The sequence below is a fragment of the Alligator mississippiensis genome, chromosome 3, assembly GCF_030867095.1.
Source record: "Alligator mississippiensis isolate rAllMis1 chromosome 3, rAllMis1, whole genome shotgun sequence".
Classification (NCBI taxonomy): domain Eukaryota; kingdom Metazoa; phylum Chordata; order Crocodylia; family Alligatoridae; genus Alligator; species Alligator mississippiensis.
In genome coordinates, this window is record NC_081826.1 from 293,546,371 (window position 1) to 293,561,460 (window position 15,090).

The following is a 15,090-nucleotide window of genomic DNA, read 5'->3' on the forward strand; positions in this document are numbered from 1 at the left end:
CTTGATGTGGTAAATAGAAACTACATAAAGTATTTATATTTTATTTAAATGTCACTCACTTAATTTACTTTCTCAATATACATTAAAGTAATGATTGTGCTGTTTATTAGTCTTAAATATTTCATAGCCTTCTCAACACTGTGTAACTTATTACAAATGAATAGAGGGCATTACATTACCCATTGTGTAGGCTTGTATTAGGGGTAATGTGTTTGGATAGAAAACAGAAGCAAAACTGTCATGGGAAAGGTGGTCTGGACCATGTCATGCGCCCAAGATGTTGTGTGTACTATATATCAGCTGTGTAATAGAAAACAAGTGCTAGAATAAAACACCAATCCTACCATCATAATGATGAGCTACATTTATGTAGCAGCTTTCACATATTAGCAACCTATATAGAGAATAAAGCAAACGTTTCAGCCACAAGGAAAAGGTAGACAGGTCTGTGATAAAACGTGATTGCTGCTTAACAGCACAGATCAACACTACAGAATGGTTTAGGAAAAAGGCATGCATCTACAATTCAAAGTAGATGCAAAATATAGTTAGGCAGAATATAAATAATCTGTCTAAAAACGGGGTTAGGATTAGCGTCTTTGGGCACCATGTACACAACGTCATGCTGTACAGAGACATGAATGGGGTATTTTGACTTGGTGTTAGGGTCTGGAGGGCAAAGTGAGTTTGCCTCCCGATACTGAAGTGCTACTCTCTGATTTCCCAGAGTGCTAGAGCTCCTGTGGACTGAGCAGCCAAGCTTTGCATGAAGACTACACGGAGGTGGGAAGTCAGAAGTGGATATCAGCTGAGCTACCACGTATTTCCATAGCATCCACCCTCATTACTCCTGGCAATCCAGTGGGCTGGCAGCACCCACACTGCTTCCCCATTGGGTCTTCTGGATACCTCTTCTGCAAGGTGTGTTGTGTTGGATTGTGGGGGAAGCCTCTGAGGGACAAAATGGCTCCAGGGTTTTTGCTTTCAATGGGAATTCAAAATAGAGCCCATTTCGTACAGTGCAACTGGACCATCCTGCGTTCTCTCTTCCCATAAGGGAAGATTTGGCTTCAAAATATCATCCCCACGGGCAAACGGCTTTAATTCTACTTTGTCTGGCTTTTAGTCTGACCCTAAAGCCACTGGAAACATGGCATAGCAGACAGACAGGTACACATATGTGAAATATGTGCAAACATTTTACTCAGGTTCATAAAATGTATAGCCACATCACAACTGCTATATGTGTAACTGAGTAACTGCGAGTGTAAATACCAGTATGCTCACCCAGGTGCTTGTTCATAGATGCAGTGTGGGTTTCAACTAGGCAGCATCTTATATATTTTTTCAGTCAGAATTTAGCATCCCACTTTTTAGGAGTATTCATGCTTTTGAGATGCATTTTAACCCCTTGAAAATTTTTTAGCTGTGGACAAATTTGAGGTCCAGGTTGCGGTTCTTGGAAGACACAACCGGGAAAATATTATGTCTACCATTGGTTTCTTTCCTCCTTCTAGCTCCTGCTTCTTTCTAAGACGTTACATTTCTGCGCAGTCATTAGGATAGTTCAAATACAACATGGGGTAAATTGCATTTTAGTGGAACCAGGAATTTACCCTGTTTCCCCCACTAAGCTCTGGGTTGCTGCTGTATGTCTGTGTGGAGTTTATCTATGTGAACTACAGTATAGCTATAGCCTTTGTTGCCTCTGCAAAATAAGGATGATGATAATACTTCTTTTATCAATCTCATGCATTTAGATGGCATGCTGTATTGGGCAGTGTCTTTTGCTCGGTATATGCACAGTGCTGTAGCAAAATGAAGCTACTTAATACCGATACACACATTTATGCAGCATACTTAACTAGGTGCAAAAGAATTTATAAAGTCTGATACCTTTAATAATTCCAAATGTAGCCATTTTCTCTGCTGTTCAAATGCCTCTTTTTATTGATTCTTTTTTAGTGTTGGTTTCATTCCCATTACGCAGGTCTTTATCCTTGATAAACTCAGCCCCAAGATTTCATCATCATACATCCTTCCCTGGTGCTGTTTGTATGCAAATGAAAATTGACCTCAGCCTACACTCTCTGTGGTATTTGCTTGCTATTGAAAATGTAAACTTTGCTTAGCTACACTCTGTCCTCTTGAACACACTGGCAATTCAACACAAATAGACCCTGCTGATTAATGCTTAGATGCCACACGGCACTTGCAGGTGCCAGCCATGGTTTTTCCACTGACGTGTTTAACACACCAGGATCTTGAGGCATAACAAAACAATTAAGGTTAACAAATAGAATCAGAAACATATGTTCTGTGAACACACGATTCTCAGAGATAGCTGCTTTATCTCTCCTCCAAACATCCGGCTACGTAAAGGGCTATGAAAGACAACATTAACCAAAAGAACTGTAAACAAAGTGGATTTTATTGGGATTAGTTGTAATTGGAACTATGACAAGTTTTGAACTAGCAAAGCATTACAGTAAAGCATGGGTATTGAGGCAAACAAATCATACTGGCTTTCCTTTTATTCCAATGACTGTTGAAAGGTTAAGTACGGGAGGTGCGTAAAATAGACAGAGCTGTTAAAAATAGAAAGAGGCTAGCTGTTCATTGTTTTCAATAAGTCAGACATCTGGCTTCTCCTGTCTCCTAAGTGCATTCTGGAGAGAAGTTATGAATGGATGTTTTCAGCTGCCCGCTGAAAATAACACAGGATAAACTCATTCTTAATCCGTCTTAATTTACACTTTGCTGCTTACAGGAGAATACTTCGTTCTTTGATTCCCCAGCTAATAGAAATAAAGTTTACACTAATTTTTATTGTTGTTTCTATTTTTTTTTTTTTTTTTACTTTGAAAGGTAATATTAGTTTACAGTCAACATGTGAATGCTAAAGCTTTATTTGCTGTTCACCTACTGGAAGTTGCATCCCCCCTGCAGTTCTAATCACACCACCTACCTAGTTTTGAACAGAGACATAACATTCATTAAGGACAATGACCTCTTTAAACTAGTCAGTTCTCTCATTACATCATGAATGATACAAGACTGCAGAACATGACTTCTTTAAACAGCAGAAGCATTTACCCAGGCAGGATAGCAAGGCTGTTTCTCGGGCCTCTGTCCACAGTTCTGAAAGTCCGACCGTGCAATACGAGTTGACGCTTGTGCATCAGCCTGGAAGACATTCTCTTTCAGAGTTTGGACAGAAGTGAGGAAGTGGCTTTCTCTGTGTCCTTTCTGTTTGCAGAGCCAGCTTCTCCACTGCTGCATTGGTAGAACGCATGCGTTTCACACTGGCTAGATGCCTCTTTATCACCATCTGAAACCTTTTCTTCTCACATTTCAAAGGGCACGTTTCAGCTTCTGATTTGCAGCTCTGAGGTGGAAGAGGAGAAGGATGAAGAGGAGGAGGAGGGTGGCTCTTGCAAACTGGTTCCCATGATAAAGATCTGCTCTTTTTTAAAGGAGTAGCTGAAGACTTCATGCCACCCACTGATTGCTGAGTGACTTGCAGATCACTCAAAGGGCTGGATGGGCTTCTTGGAAGACATGTGGTTGTCTTCCTTTGGGACAAGAGAATTCTAAGCTCTGCGGAGTCACGCTCAAAGAAGAGAGATTCTTTTCTTCTGATGTTGGGGCTCTCCCCCAACATGAGAAACCCATAAGGAGTAGTGATTTTGGAGAGGTGGGGCAAAGACAGTGCTGCTCTGGTTGCAGGATCAGAGTGGTTTGAAGCTCTCTCCAAGTCCTCAAAGAAAACACTGCTGTCTGCAGAATACAGAGTTTGTCTTATGAACAGTTGCTCTCTTCTGCACAGAGTTTCTTTCTTGATGTGGGATTCAGATTTGCTTCTTGACTGTCTGGGTTCTTGGGCTACTTCAGTGGAGGTTCTTCTGTCCTGGGAACAATCCTCAGTATCTTCTACTGGTTCCAATTGAAAGCAAATGTGCTCTATGTCCAGAGAAGGGATGAAAAATTTAGGAATGCGATCAGGAGTCATGACAATGTTGAAAATGTCTTTGTTTTTCAGAGCCACTTTATCTTCAGGAGCTGGTTTGCTGACTTTGAACCTTGTCCAAGTTAGGAAGCTTTCTACAGCACTTTTTAGGGAGCGCTGGGACGTTTCAGACAACATTATTTCAGCCTTTTTGAAACACAATGCTGTTTGCTCACTGAATTCTCACAGCACTGATTTGCTGATGGAGAATTCACTCCTGCTTATAAAACAAAACAAGTTACGTCATCTGATGGCGAGACGTCATTGGCATGGCAACCAAAGATAAGAAGGCTTTTATACTCCTACTTATATACTTATGGTGTGATTCATGCTACACCATTACCTTAAAGCAACTTAATGTATTTTATATTTGAAAAAGTCTGGTTCAGTTTCAGTGCCCTTAAAAAACAACAACAGAGGGATATAGTTATATTAAAAAGTTATTTGATTTTCTTAGTATTCAGCTTATCACATGCTATTGAGCATTTTCAAGTGAAGTGTAACTCTTCCCTGTCTGTTTGGGCATGAACTGCATGAAATATGAGAACATATAAATGGGGATAACAAATGCACTTCATTTACACTGTCTCAATTTAGCTTTCAGCAGATCATCTTTTTTCACCTATTTTAAGCATAATAATGTCTTTGATCAGAGTTGCTTTAAGAGTCAGGGAAGAAGTGTGCCACTTTAAGTGATCAGGCAATATTTCTGACACAGATACATATAAATTGTTTTAATCCCATGGGCTCTGAAAGCATTTTATAAACCATGCACATGGAACTGTAGGTGGTGAAAGTAGATTCATAGATTGTAAGGCCTCGGAAGATCATCGGGTCCAGGCCCCTGCACCAAGCAGGAAAGACAACTGGGTGTCAAGTGACCCCAGCAAGGTGACTGTCTAGTCTTCTTTTGAAGATTACCAGGGAAGTGATTGCACCACCTCTGGAGGAAGCTTATTTCTCAGTCTGGACACCAGGACTGTGAAGAAGTTTTTCCTAATGTTCAGCCTGAATCGATCTTCTAGGAGTTTGTGGCCATTACTCCTGCTTTTCCCCTAGGGTATCCTGGTGAACAGCTGATCACTGAACCCTTGATGTACTCCCCTAGAAAAGTAGTCCCCAAGATACCACTGGGATTTCAAACCAGACAATCCCATTTACTAGACAGGCTCTTTAACCAACTAAGCCAGAGGTGGGCAATTATTTTGGGCAGAGGGCTGCTTACTGAGTTTTCACAAGCCATCGAGGGCCGCATGACAGGCAGCTGGGGCAGATAAATATTAATTTTCTAATTTTTAGGGGCCCCATGGGCCAGATAGATTGGCCTGGTGGGCCGCATGCAGCCCATAAGCTGCATTTTTCCCACCCCTGAACGAAGCCATGGCACCTTAGTCCAGTGCTGCAGGTGATGTTTGAAGTTATGACCTTGGCTTTCCTTCCCCAATACTATGTTATAAGTGCCATGTGCTAACACATTGCACCACCGGAACTGGTAAAATTAGTCCTCAAGGCACCACTGGGATTTGAACCCAGACACTCCCATTTACTAGACAAGTCCTTAAAAAAACTAAGACATGGCACTTCTTAATCCAAAAGATCCAGGTGAAGCTTGAACCACAGACCTTGGCTCTACTTCCCCAATACTATTTCATAAATACCACATGCTAACCCATTGTACCACTGGAGCTGATAAAATTAGTCCTCAATGTGACACTGAGATTGGAACCTAGGCTTTCCTGTTTACTAGAAAGGCTCTTTGAATGCTCCAAGTGAGGCTTGAAGTCATGAGCTTGGCTTTACTTGCCCCATACTACTTTATAACTACCACGTGCAATCCCATTGCACAACTGGAGCCGGTAAAATTAATTTTCAAAGCTACCACTGGGATTTGACCCCAGAATCTTCTGTAAACAAGTGCTTTAACTAACTAAGCCATAGCACTGCTTAGTCCAAATCTCTGGGTGAGGTGTCAACTCATGACCTAGGTTTTACTTTCCCTTTACTGTGCTGTAAGTACCACTTGCTACCTGATTCCACCACTGGAGCTGGCAGAATTAGTCCTCAAGGTACCACTGGGATTTCAACCAAGGCTATTCTGTTACTATGCAGGCACTTTGAATGCTCCAGGTGAGGCTTGAATCATGACCTTGGCTTTACTTCTCCAATACTACTTTGTAAGTACCACGTGCTACCCCATCGCACAACTGGAGCTGGTAAAAAACAGTTTTCAGGTACTACTGGGATTTGAACCCAGGATCTCGTGTTTACTAGGCAGGCACTTTAACCACCTAAGCCATGGTACCACTTACTATGACTGGATTGGAAAGGCTTGAACTCTTGACCCTTGCTTTACTTCCCAACACTACTATATAAGTACCACGTGCTAACCCGTTGCACCAGCAAAGCTGGTATAAGTTATTTTCAAGGTACCACTAGGATTTGAGCTCAGGCTCTCCTGTTTGCTAGACAGGCAATATAAACAGTTAAGCCAGGGCACCTCTTAGTCCAAAGCTCAGGGTGAGATTTCATCTGTACTACATTATAAGTACCAAATGCTACCCCATTTCACAACTGGAGCTGGTAAAAGTCAGCTTTTAAGGTACCACTGGGATTTGAACTCAGGATCTCCTGTTTACTAGACAGGCAATTTAAGAAGCTAAGCCATAGCACAGCTGAAGCCTGAAGGCTTGATGAGGTCTGAACTCCTGACCTTTGCTTTCTTTCCCCAGCACAGTTTTAAAAGGAGCATGTGTTAACCCATTGCACAACTGGAGCTGGTAAAATCAACTGTTAAGGTACCACTGGGATTTGAACCTAGGACCCCCTGCTTGCAAAGCAGGCACTTTAACCAGCTAAGCCATGGCACCATTTAGTTCAGCTGGTTTTGAGAGGCTTGAGCTCTTGACCTTTGCTTTACTTCCCAATACTACTATATAAGTACCACGTGCTAACCCGTTGCACCACTGGAACTGGTAAAAGGAAGTTTTTAGTTACAACTGGGATCTCCACTTTACAACAAAGGCACTTCAACCAGTTTAGCCATGACATGACTTAGTCCAAAGCACCAAGTGAGGCTTGAACTCCCAAACTTGGCTTTACTTCCCAGTTACTATTTAATGAGTACCATGTGATACTCTATTGCACAAGTGGAGCTGGTAAAATTAGCCTTTAAGGTACCACTGGGACTTGAACACAGGATCTTCTGTTTACTAAAAAGGTACTTTAACCAGCTAAGCCATGGCACCACTCACTATGATCTGCTTTGAAAGGCTTGAACTCTTGACCTTTGCTTTACTTCCCAATACTACCCTATAAGTACCACATGCTAACCCGTTGCACCACCAGAGGTGGTATAAGTCATTTTCAAGGTACCACTAGGATTTGAGCTCGGCTTTCCTTTTTGCTAGACAAGCAATATAAACAGCTAGGCCAGGGCACCTCTTAAGTTCAAAGCTGCAGGTGAGGTTTGAACTCATGACCTGGACTTTCCTTCCTCTGTACTACATTATAAGTACCAAGAGCTACCCCATTCCACCTCTGGAGCTGGTAGAAACAGTCCTCAAGCTACCACTGGGATTTAAACCCAGGCTATTTTGCTTACTACACAGGTGCCTTGAATGCCCCAGGTGAGGCTTGAAATCATGACCTTGGCTTTACTTGCCCAGTAATATTTTATAAGTACTATGTGCTATCCCATTGCACAACTGGAACTGTTGAAAACAGTTTTTCAGGTACCAGTGGAATTTGAACCCAGGATCTCCTGTTTACAAGGGAGGCACTTTAACCAGCTAAGCCACAGCACCACTTAATGTGAAGTGTTGTGAGAGGCTTGAACTGTTGACCTGGGCTTTACTTGCCAAAACTACTTTATAAGTACCACATGCTAACCCAGTGCACCGCTGGATCTGGTAGAAGGAGATTTTTAGTTACAATTGTGATTTGAACGCTGGATCTCCACTTTACAATAAAGACACTTCAACCAGCTCAGCCATGACACGACTTAATCCAAAGCACAAGGTGAGGCTTGAACTCCCAAACTTGGCTTTACTTCCCAGTTACTATTTAATGAGTACCACGTGTTACTCCATTGCACAAGTGGAGCTGGTAAACCTAGCTTTTAAGGTACCACTGGGATTTGAACCCAAGATCTCATGTTTTCTAGGTAGGCACTTTAACCAGCTAAGCCATGGCACCACTTTCTATGATCTGCTTTGAAAGCCGTGAACACTTGACCTTTGCTTTACTTCTCAATACTACCTTATAAGTACCACGTGCTAACCCATTGCACCACCAGAGCTGGTATAAGCCATTTTCAAGGTACCACTGGGATTTGAGCTCAGGCTTTCCTGTTTGCTAGACAGGCAATATAAACAGTTAAGCCAAGGCACCTCTTAGTCCAAAGCTCAGGGTGAGATTTCATTTCATGACCTGGGCTTTCCTTCCCCTGTACTACATTATAAGTACCAAATGCTACCCCATTGCACAACTGGAGCTGGTAAAAGCCAGCTTTTCAGGTACCACTGGGATTTGAACCCAGGATCACCTGTTTACTAGACAGGCACTTTAACCAGCTAAGCCATGGCACCACTTAAACCTAGTGACTAGGTGAGATTTGAACTCTTGATCTTTCCTTTATTTCTCCAGTACGATTTTATAAGGAGAATGTGCTGTCCCACTGCACAACTGGAGCTACTAAAATTAGTTTTTAAGGTACCGCTGGGATTTGAATGACTTTACTAGATAAGCACTTTAACCAACTAAGCTATGGCACCACTTAGTCCAAAGCTCCAATAAGGCTTTAAATCATGACTTTGGCTCTACTTCCCCAGTACTACGCTATAAGTACCATGTGCTAACTCATAGTACCACTGGAGCTGGAAAAATTACATCTTAGGATACCCCTGGGATTTGAACTCAGGCTTGTTTATTCTTTAGGCAGCCACTTTAACCAGCTAAGTCAAGGGACCACTTAGTGCAATTTGTTTGGTGAGGCTTAAACTCTTGACCTTTGCTTCACTTTCCCAGCACTATGGTATAAATACCATGTGCTAACCCCTGGCACTACCAAAACTGGTAAAATCTCCAGTCTAGGTACCACTGGGATTTGAACCCAGGATCTCCTGTTTACAAGGCAGGCACTTTAACCAGCTAAGCCATGGCACCACTTACTATAAGCAACTTTGAAAGGCTTGAACTCTTTAACTTTGCTTTACTTCCCAATACTACTTTATAAGTACCATGTGCTACCCCATTCCACAACTGGAGCTGGTAAAAAACAGTTTTGTAGGTACCACTGGGATTTGGACCCAGGATCTCCTGTTTACAAAACAGGCACTTTAACCAACTAAACCATGGCACCTCTCCTTCCACAGCTTCCTGTTGGGTTTCAACTCATGACCTAGGCTTTACTTCCCCTATACTACATTGTAAGTATCACATGCTACCCTATTTCACCGCTGGAGCTGGTGCAGATGATACAGGTGTGAACACTTGGGACCTAAGTCTGAAATATTGTGCAGCTGTGACTGTAAACTGCAGTAGCTAGCCAGAAAAGTAGTTAGCCCAAGGGGTTAGATTTGGTGTAACAGTTCCTACGAGCATGCTTTTCATTGCTTTTGTAATTAGTGTGTGATATTTATGTTCTTGTACTGTTATGCTTCTCAGTCTCTTGAGGCAATTCAAAATTAGTGGTAATTGGAGTGTGTACCAGAGAAAGGAAAGGAATGGGAGACTTCATGTCCATCCTTATTGGGTGGGCCCTTGATTTTTTAAGTAAATACTGATTTGATTATTCCTTATTTTTAGTCGATAGTGGATTGGGTTCGCAGGCTTATTCATGTGCACCAGTACTCGCAGAAGATCCTTGCCCAAAGTGGCATGGGCTGAGATAAAATTGCTTTCAAGAACATAGGTATTTCTTAGATCTCTGCCCTCATGATGTATGTATAATATGTATAACACAGCATCCAAATGTGTCTGTCTTCCTTGAGGGGTCCATTCTGAAGAAGAAAATGGTTTTCTGCTGTTCCCATTAAATGCGTGTAAACTTTTGCTTGATGTTAGAGGTTTGAGCTATGAAACTCAAATTCTGTTTGATTCCTCCTGATGACCTAATCTGGCTGTTGTTGCACATAGTAGATTCAGGGAATTTTGAACTGCCAGAGAACTCCAAGGCATTGGAAAAGTTTCCTAAGTGTAGTGGGGTGTGATATACATTACAGACAAACATACCTGGATTTTCCCCGTTGTCTACTACTGCTCCCACTTAATGATCTGATTTTCTTATATTGGGGGTGGGCAACATATAGCCCATGGGGCAAATCTGGCCAGCCAATGGATTCTATCTGGCCCAGGGCAGGTCCCTTGGCCTTGCCTTGCCCAGGCATGGTGTGGGGGAAAACTTGGGCTGTGGCATGTGCAGCTAGTTCTGCTGCCCATGGGAACAAAGCAGGGTGAGGGCAGTATGGAAGCCAGACTCTGTTTCCCAGCAGCCCCTACAGTGGTGGCTCCTTCTCACTGCTGCCACTAGTGTCTCTTCTACTGCCAGCCCCAACCCTGCTGCACAAGCATCCCAGCCCATGTGCCTTGCACCTACTGCTGGGGGCGCTGAATGAAGCAGCCAGGTGGGATCTTCATGGAAACTGGCTGAGACCCCTGTGGTCTGGAAGCAGGATGGGCAGGCACGGGCCAGGGCCAGGATCATGAGTCAGTGACAGCACAGGGCTGGGGTCCATGGCAGAACCATGATCCACTCCCCACCTGGGCCGCATAGGATCATAGGATCAATTGCCAACCTCTCCCCTCCCCCCCACCCCAACAGCAACAGTTCACCAAAATGCCAAAAGTGGCCTTCCAGCCAAAATAATTGTCTACCCCTGTCTTAGATCATACAGTACAGGCCTGTGTTTTGGAATGAATGGTCCAGACTCAGTTACCACTGACAACTAATCCAGAGAGAGATGATAAAGGAAAGAATTTGACTTTCCACCATGCATATGTGGGTATCTTATTTTAAATACCATCTTGAATGAAGCAGTGACACTGTCAGTCTAACTTTAGCTACAGCTTTGAAGTTACACTTTAATGCAAGCTCTTACAAGATCTGTAGCATTATAGGCAGACCCTTTTTCATCTAGTCAGTGATTAATGGTAACATTCTGTTTTTCCCTGGTCATCCAAGTATTCATTTTTTGGGTCATCTACAGGACATTTTGGGCACCTACATGCCCAGAGCAATCATATTCCTGGACACACAGTCCTGTGCAGATGGACAATGATGCACAACTACATACAGACTGAGCATGCACAGTTGCAGGCATCATGTACTTATGCCCTTGGGGATGCATTATAGACTTCCATGTGAAAACACAGTCGGCCAAAACCATGGTTATAGGGCTTAAACTGAGGAATAGAAAAAGCTTGTTTATGGCCTTCTTTTTATGCCTTAGCTCAGTGGCTAAGGCACTCACCTAATTCATGGGTTCTAGACTCCCCTCCTCACCCATGGAAAGCTTGAAGAAGGATGTACTTAGTTGCCAGGATAGTAAGCTAACCACCAGAGCACAGCTCAACCATTGTTCACACTATAGTCACTTCAGCACTCCTTTCCAAGCTGGTCCCTTCGGAGGTCTGTGGAAGATATGTGGGGACAGGAAGAAGGAAGGAAGCAAGAGGATGTGTGGCTCAGTGGTGCCTGTTGGCTGGATAATGCCTAACCTGCGGAGTAGTCATTTGAGTAGGCTACTGAAAAGTGAACAGAGCCTGGGATCCAGACCCTCCAGCTTCCCAGCTGAGTCCCTAGCCCTTTGGCTATGGTGGAAGGAAAGCTAAGAGAGCTCTTTCTCCCACTTATGTTGCCCACTCTGGGTGCACGCATAGTCATCCATGTGTGCAGAGCAGTCTGTCAGAAACAGAATTCCTCTAAACACATATACGTGCCAAAAGTGCCCTGTAGATATGTCACAGATTGTGCCACTTTTGAGGGGAAACTCTGCCTCTGGACTCCCCAGAAAGAATACTTATTGTCACAAGGATCCCCTGAAACCAGCCCTGGCATGGCTTCTTCAGGGGCGAGCCTCTGGTTTGAGACCCTGGCTCTTTGTTTTTCTTTGCCATCCACAGCACCCACATCTCAAAGAGATCTTTCTTTTTGGTCAACTCCTGGGAAGGGTTTTTTTTTGTCTTCAGAGGGGATGGGGGAGTCAGAGTGCTGACTTGCCAAATAGCATGCCGCTGTGGTTACTTCTGTCCTCCCTCAGACTCTTGTTTGCTCTCAACTCTCCTCCCTGGGACTACTCCTTTTTCTCCCCAGGTCTCTCAGAACCTCTCTTCTACTCCGTAGACACAGCGAGCCACACTTGGAGCAAAGCTGTTACCAAACTATAATATTAACCCAGGAAAAAAAAAACTTACCCATTCCAATGAAGCATAACTATTATGGGGAGGCAACCAGGGAACCATCTTTGTGTCCTGCTGCCAGGCGCAGACTGCCATCTTCCCCTGGGGTAGTAAGGGCATCTAGATATCCTACTTATGAATCTATTTATGGCAACTATTTACAGCAAAGTGTGCTCATTGAGCACCGTGCTTCCCCTTGAAGTGTTCACCAGAAGAACTCCAGTTCATAACTCAGCCCAATTAGCTTCTGTTGTCACAAGATAACCAAAAAACGAGAAGGAAATAATAAAATATCACCTAAGTGTTACTGGCACATGTAAGAACCTATGCCTCCTCTTGGATGCATAAGAAATGTGTATGAACAGTTGCATAGATTTAGTTCCTATTCCACCTTGCACAATTCCTATCCCACAATACTTTTGCTACAGCACATGCCCAGAAGTGATCCAGTAAAGTCACCTGAGTATTTAAGGTGCTTATTTTATCCGATAATGAGTTGCTGTTAAATACATCAGTTACACTGATGTACATCTGTAATAGTGCCAGTGTAAATCATGGCATTATTCTGGATTAAGTTTCAGGAACTAAGGGGAGAGGGTAAGATCTGACGAAATAGAGTTGCGTCAGTGAACACAACAGGATATTCTGGACTACAATGCACAAAATGATCTGAAAATGGAAGGAGCTTCAAGCAAGTGAAACAACATATAAAGAAACTTGTTCTTCAGTCACAGCGCTGTTCATGCAGATTTTCTAATAGTTGTGTGATAGAAAAGGCACAAATATTAGAAACAGGGGTGCACACACTTCCTGTCTGGCAGGGCAGTGTCCATCTCCCTGGGCCACAAAATCCAGTTCCCACTTACTTTTTCTCTTGGTCCCCTGAATGTTTTCCTTTTGGCCTAGTTTCATAGATGTTAGGGGGTGGAAGGGACGTTACAGATCATTGGGTCCAGCCCCACCCCCCCTGCACTTGGGCAGGAAAGACTGCTGGGACCAGATGACCCCAACAAGATGGGCATCAAGACAGTTTTTGAAGATTGCCAGGGTGGGTGACTTTACTACCTCTGGGGGGAGCCTGTTCCAAACCTTCAGTACTTGACTTGTAGAGATTTTTTTCCTTATGTCTAGCCTGAAGCAATCCTCAATCAGCTTGTGCCCATTATTTCTTGCCCTGCCCTGGGGGTCCTTGGTGAATAGATGCTCCCCCAAACCCTGATGTATGCCCCTGATATACTTATAGGCTGCCACCAAGTCCCCTCTGAGTCTTCTCTTCTCCAGGTTGAACAGTCCCATGTTTCTCAACCTCTCCTCATATGACCTGGTCTCTAGGCCTCTAATCATGCATGTGATCTTCCTTTGGACTCCCTCAAGCTTCTCCATATCCTTCTTGACATGCAGCACCCAGAACTGGATGCAGTACTCCAGCTGCAGTCTCACCAAGGTTGAATAGAGAGAGAGGATGACATCTTTTCCTTAGCCTTGCTTGAGATGCCTCAGTAGATGTATGCCAGTGTTTGATATGCTCTGCCAGCTATGGCATCACATTGGTGGCTCACTTCATTTTGTTGTCCATCACAACACCCAGGTCTCATTCAGATGTGGTGCTAGCAAGCATAGCACTGCCGAACCTATAAGTATGTTGTGGATTATTTCTCCCCGGAAGGAGCACTTCACATTTCTCCACATTAAACAGCATCTGGTTGAGATCCAACTACCTCAAGAGCCTGTCCAGGTTGGCCTGTATTGCCAGCCTGTCTTCAAGCATGACCACGCTCCCCCATAGCTTGGTGTTGTCAGTGAACTTTGCTAGCTTGCTTTTGATACCCAAATTAAAGTTTTCCTCAGGCCACCAATGACCCGCTGCTCAGGGGAGTCACCAAGCTCAAAGTCAGACTTGAACTCATAAGCTCCCAGCATGGAAACCACTGAATCAGAGAGAAGGACCAGAAAGGCAATATGCATGGTAGCCCATTCAAAGATTGAACCCACATCCTTAGCATCATTCTCTATCCAACTGAGCTAAACAGCTCTCAACTAAAACTCAGCTTCAAGGAACCACTGGGATTTGAACCCAGAATCCCCTGTTTACTAGACAGGTGCTTTAACCAATTAAGCCATGGTACCTTTTAATCCAATGCTCCAAGTGAGGCTTGAACTCACAACCTTGGCATCACTTACTCAATACTAGCTTATAAGTACCACGTGCTAACCCATTGCACCACTGGAGCTGGTGACATTTATTTTGTGACGGCCATAACTTGAGACTTAAAATTACCTGCTTACAGGCAGACAAACTGACAACCTTGCAGTCACCAGCTCACAACTCAGGGCCTTCAGCCACAGAAGTATCCCGAGTAATGAAGGACATTATTAGCTCTGCATATGCTGGGACCGGAGGATTAGGATGCTCTCCTTTGATATGGGTACTTGTTATTAACATTATAACTACTTAGGCAGGTAAGTACCACTTGTTCCTTTGTTGCAAGAAGAGCTAGTCATAGTTTTGGTTGGCTACATGCTTAGAGCTTTGGCTTAGCATTTCTGTGCCTTCCCGCTGCATTACATCAGAGCATAAATGATGTTGGATGTCTTGGTAGCCACATTGAATCACTTCAGTTTAAAACATAGCACCTCTGATGTTGTATGTATGCTGCCCACCTTTCATCTAATAACCTTGTGGT

At 43.5% G+C, this 15,090-nt stretch overlaps 5 non-coding genes across 5 annotated transcripts; all 5 read right to left on the reverse strand.

The window, feature by feature from the left end:
- Nucleotides 1-8,521: 8,521 nt before the first annotated feature.
- On the reverse strand, nt 8,522-8,595 carry TRNAT-AGU (transfer RNA threonine (anticodon AGU)). Its single transcript has one exon. It is a non-coding gene; the product is annotated as a tRNA-Thr (tRNA).
- A 503-nt stretch (nt 8,596-9,098) lies between these two features.
- Nucleotides 9,099-9,172, reverse strand: TRNAT-UGU (transfer RNA threonine (anticodon UGU)). The gene has a single exon. It is a non-coding gene; the product is annotated as a tRNA-Thr (tRNA).
- A 122-nt stretch (nt 9,173-9,294) lies between these two features.
- On the reverse strand, nt 9,295-9,368 carry TRNAT-UGU (transfer RNA threonine (anticodon UGU)). The gene has a single exon. It is a non-coding gene; the product is annotated as a tRNA-Thr (tRNA).
- Nucleotides 9,369-14,459: 5,091 nt separating this feature from the next.
- Nucleotides 14,460-14,533, reverse strand: TRNAT-AGU (transfer RNA threonine (anticodon AGU)). The gene has a single exon. It is a non-coding gene; the product is annotated as a tRNA-Thr (tRNA).
- Nucleotides 14,534-14,544: 11 nt separating this feature from the next.
- On the reverse strand, nt 14,545-14,637 carry TRNAI-UAU (transfer RNA isoleucine (anticodon UAU)). The gene is given in 2 exon segments: nt 14,545-14,580; nt 14,600-14,637. It is a non-coding gene; the product is annotated as a tRNA-Ile (tRNA).
- Nucleotides 14,638-15,090: the final 453 nt, after the last annotated feature.